Raw genomic sequence first — 5,240 nt, 5'->3', positions numbered from 1 at the left:
TCCTTTATAAGCCTAAGATTTTTTAATAATCAAATGCTATTACAGTAGTCTCTCTCACAATTGAAAGACTGAGCCTCAAAGATATTAAGGAAGTTGTGCACAACCCCACAGATAGGGTATGGTAAAAAGGGAACTCCACCTAGGTAACTGTGTTACTACAAACCATTTGTGCTCAACCCCTAGTCAATTCTACTAGAAAGAAAAATTACACGTCCACTGCCGGGTGGAGGGGCGAGGCGAGGTTCCTTATCCTACCAATTGGGGCTCGGGCTGGAGTCTCTGTGACTGGAACAATTGGGCCAAGCGGAGGAAAACATGTTGCTCTTCTTGGAGCAGGTAACATCTAAAGGGACTGGTTTAAATCCTAATGCCAAAGTATGGCAAGAAATTCCTTCTGGAAATCTGATGCCACTCCTGTAACTCATGGAACTGAAAGCTCTTGGCATGAAACAGCAGCCACGTCAGGGTCTCAGACTGAGGACAGTACAGAGCTTTCAGAAGATATGTGTAAAGAATATGAAATAATGTGTTCTCCATCTTGTGAAACCACAAGAAATACTACTGGCATTGAAGAACCAACTGAGGGAATGATTTTAGGACCCGATGATAGGAGTTACCAAATATATGACATTTTTAGAGAGAGCAGTTTGGAAATTTTTACAGAAGATCTAAAAGAATGCCTGAAGAAACAATTAGAATGCGTTTTTCACGAGAAAATTTATCAAAGGATCTTTACTTGATATCCCAAATGGATAACGATTAGTTCGTCCCAATATGGACAGTTGCCAACATGGAAGAAATAAAAAAGTTGGCCACAGATCTTGATTTAATTCTTGAAGTGCTGAGATCATCTCCAATGGTACAAGTTCATGAGAAAGGGGAGAAAGTGAGACCGAGTCATAAACGTTGTGTTGTGATTCCCAGAGATTCCTGAAGCCACACCAGTAGAGGAGGTGAAAGCTTTGTTCAAAAATGAAAACCGCCCCAAAATAATAAGCTGTGAGTTTCCATACAATAGCCACTGGTACATCACCTTCCAGTCAGATACTGATGCACAGCAGGCATTTAAATACTTAAGAGAAGAAGTTAAAACATGTCAAGGGGAGGCCAATCATGGAGAGGATAAAAGCCATCAATACATTCTTTGCTAAGAATGTTTTTTGATTAATGGATTCTAGAATGTATAGTCAGCCCATTCAAGCTCAAGCACAGTATGCCTCGCCAGTCTTTATGCAGCCTGTGTATGATCCTCACCAACAGTACTAAGTTTATAGTATTGTGCTTAGTCTTGGTCTCCAAGTCCTGCACCTTACTTTGAAACACCACTGGCTCCCTCTCCAGTGGTCATTTTGTGAATGGCTTTAACTCACCAAGACCTTATAAAGCAAATGCTCCTGCTATAAATATGGGTCGGCCATTCCCCAAAAATCAGTAAGATAAAAATCATAGCTGGAATTTATTTTAAACAATTTCCAGTGTGTCTTGAAGAATTATTGTTGTTAGCAGTACTTTTTGGCAGACAATTAAAAAGTTTTGTTTGTTTTTACTAAAAATATATGAACAGTTCAATCAAAGATTTAAAAAGCTGCTTTGACCACAGTTGATAATGGATATGAAAAGAATGGGCACTCAGTAATAAAAAAAGAATTTAAAAGATGGTAGCTAAAAAAAAAAAGAAAAATTACATTTTCTATGTAAAATACAGTGACACTGTCTCCGATTTCTCCTTAGAATATATTCTTATAGACAGTCAGCAATTCACAGGACATGCACAAGTCTAAAATCATAAATACACTAAATTCTTCTGGAGCAATTATATCAATTGACACTATTACTCTTGAATGAAAGGACCAATGTCACTACATCTAGACCACGTTAAAAATGATTACTTTTAGTATTTGTCTGTGATGTTATATTTACTACTAGCTTTTTTTTCCTACTTTTTTACTAATATTGACTACTTTCTTTTTACAGTTATTTCTTTTTGTGAAGAATGGTTTCCCTTTGCCCCAGAACTATTCCAGACACATTCTCATTCATATTCCATCCAATAAAAATTCACAGATTAAATAAACCACCACAGTGTAAATGCAATCTTTCCCAATTATGTATTACCATGGTTCATTGTTAATGTCTTGGGAAACTTGTTTTTTCTAGATTTAAATGGTGCCTACCCACTTCAGCAAAATCACTTATTGAATATTGTCACTGCAATATTAATTCAGTGCTAGGATCAATGTTATAGTTAAAGTTCCTTAAATATTTCTTTTGCTTTGGGGAGTTGAAATATATAATCACATTATTTGAAATAACAATGATTTGTCTGTTTGCAGTACTAGAGATTGAACCCAGGGCCTTTGTACTGCATTACATCTTTAGCACTTCTCATTTTTTAAAAAATACATGATCTCACTAAGTTGCTAAAGCTGGGCTCAAACTTGTAGTCCTCCAGCCTCAGCTCCCCAGGATTCTGGGATTACAGGCAAGTGCCCCATCCTCAGCTCTGTTTCCCTTTTAATGCTTCCATGTCTCATTTATTTGTCCTATGTTCAACTTTGGACATGATAATAGAAAATCTAGACAGGTTTGCTTTAAAATAAGTACTGCCTTAAAAGACTAGAACTATTTTACTAGGATATGATGTTAACTAATAGGGTAGAATAAATATATTTGGAAACGTTGAAGATTTTATACTACTGGTTTACCAAAGTATATATCAGGAATTATTTCTGAAAGTTATTAGTTTTCAATGTAAATAAATATTGCCTTCATTTGTTTTTCTTCTGATTTGAAATAATGTTTAACTATTTTATTATATCACCTAATTCTCTTATCTTTTTATTATAGTAAAAATTTTATTCATTTATGTTGAGATCACTTATCAACTGTACAATATTTCAATTCATACTCTAAGTTGCTAGGTCTATAATTTCTTTTCCTGCATAAGAGTTGTGGGAGATTTAAAACTTCAAACATTTTGCACATATTTGGAGAGTGTAATAAATGTATCAAAACTATCTTCTTTAATTTTTGCTCCTGTGATCCTTCAGTGATTTGCTTTCTACAACTGCATGATCATAAATAGTAAACTGATAGATTAACAAATCTATCTCCTTCATTTTACAGATGAAGAATTACAAGTTCAGAGACTTTCATTACCTATTGCACATGAAAATGGATAGGATGGCTTCCATATTTTTCATTACATTTATGCTTGTGGTTCCTGAAAACAGGTAGAGCTTGACCATGGAAGGACTCCTGAATCACCATGTAGAATCAACCAAACAGAATCACACAAATAAAAATATAAATCCAGGTATTTGGATCTCTAATATGTTTATCTGAGAATTCAAATGATTTTTCTAAAATCAAAAAGAGTGATTTAAGCAAAAATAAATAAATACGTGTATTAATTATATTTTGGCCATGAAATTTCAGACCACAGTCACATGAAGCCTGACTTGGTCTGATTAGTTAGTATGTTCAGCAGAATCCATAGGTATACAAAGATATATTAACAGGTAAATACAATCTATCCAGGGTTGTAATATACTGACTTTGGAAATAACAGGGAAATGATAGAGGTAAGTGATTCAGTTGAGCAATAAATGTGGCCAACATGTTCTACAAACAGTCTTTGAGTTTTGTTTCTCTATCTTTTTGTTACTGTTTTTATTTTTTCCTTTGGTGTACCTGCTCAGTATGACATCCTCATGCTGATGTAAATTTTGATACTGAGATAGTAAAAGCAATAGAAATATAAATCATGCCCAAATATTTAAAATATACACTCTTTAGGCCAATATGTACAATTAAAAAGTTTTGAATGGTTAATCTAACCCATTTATTTTTAAAATCTATATTTGCAAATCCTTGTTTTATATAGTATTGAAAATATATTAATACACCAGAGAGAAAAAAGGTCGAATTTTTTCTTAATATCAATTTTGATAGGTAAGATGGTTAATATTGAATTTGACATTTTAGAGTAAATTTAAATTTCAGTTACTTTTAAATTTGTACATACATTCTAAACTTCTTAGGAATATTCTCCACTAATTGACACATTTTCCAAAGTATCTTGGCTTAAGAGATGGAAAGGGTTTGACAAAGTTATAATTACAAAATATTCAATTATTTTTTAAATAGCTGGGATTTTTATAAATAATGCATTACTCCTTTTCAGTGAATCTAAAAAGTAAATTATCTGTTAAACTTTTTCTCTCTCATAAAAATTAGTGCTCCTTGTGGGACTATATTGGTCCACTCAATCAGAAAACACTTGTAGTGTTAATGAAAAACCTGAGTACCCATAGATTAAACATAGCAAATGAATTTCTTCATGACATGAGAGCAATATCTTGTTGAGTACCATGTGAATGTTGCTGTTAAGACTTGTTTTCCATTATTGCTACAAAATCTTATTAAAAGCATTTGTGAATTAAAAATGATTAAATCTTTTGACCTGCTCAAATGTAATAATCCCTTAAGACATAACTTCAAACTTCTAATTTTCCTTCAAAGTGTCATGTATTTGAGAACTTCAATTAATTCATCAGTTTATTTAATATGATAAAGCTCATCTTGATTTTGCATTCCATTTTAATGAGTTTGATGGTTCAAGAGCTGCATGTGATATTATGATAATTTTGCTTGAAATGTGTTATTATCTTGAAGGATTTATTCATACTCCCATTTGCAAATAGTCTGAGAAATTGCAAATGTTCTGTCATTGAGCACAAATATGTATAGAGGCAATTAGTAGAAAAATGCAGTCGACTGATATCCACATTGAATATAAACACAAAATGCCTCTACTTTATTTGCTTATTGCATTAGCCTATTCTCCATGGGGAAATACTGACGTGAAAGCAAGTTCTCCTTCCACTATCCTATGAATGACTCTTTATAAAAGGGCTTCTTTCAGATGTGCATGTGCCAAGCTCTGGGAGATTCTAAAATCTGTCCTTTACAGTTCACAAGACCACTTCAGCATTTCATAGCAGTCATTCTTTAGGTTAAGGCCTTAAAATGTCCCCATTAAAATACACACAGCTTCACTGGTAGTGTGGTAGGTGAAAGAGAGGAAAAAAGCCAAGATTAGATTAATCCAATACTTTACAAAAATTTCTAAAGTTTAAAGGGTCTTATGGATAATATATATAACATTTGGAATTTAATCCTACATGCATTCATTCATTCTACTCCACTAATATATATTTCCTTCTATGGGCCAGTCT

The 5,240-nt window shown here is 33.2% G+C and overlaps 1 pseudogene; it reads left to right on the top strand.

The window, feature by feature from the left end:
• Positions 1–315: 315 nt before the first annotated feature.
• On the top strand, positions 316–1,435 carry LOC101696923 (la-related protein 4 pseudogene; annotated as a pseudogene).
• The last annotated feature ends 3,805 nt before the right edge of the window (positions 1,436–5,240 follow it).

Source organism: Heterocephalus glaber, unplaced genomic scaffold, assembly GCF_053883595.1.
Source record: "Heterocephalus glaber isolate CG9 unplaced genomic scaffold, H.glaber_assembly_v1.0 deba00000281, whole genome shotgun sequence".
Lineage (NCBI taxonomy): Eukaryota > Metazoa > Chordata > Mammalia > Rodentia > Bathyergidae > Heterocephalus > Heterocephalus glaber.
Note: the sequence above shows the minus strand (reverse complement) of the source record. Positions and strands in the feature narration are given on the sequence as shown.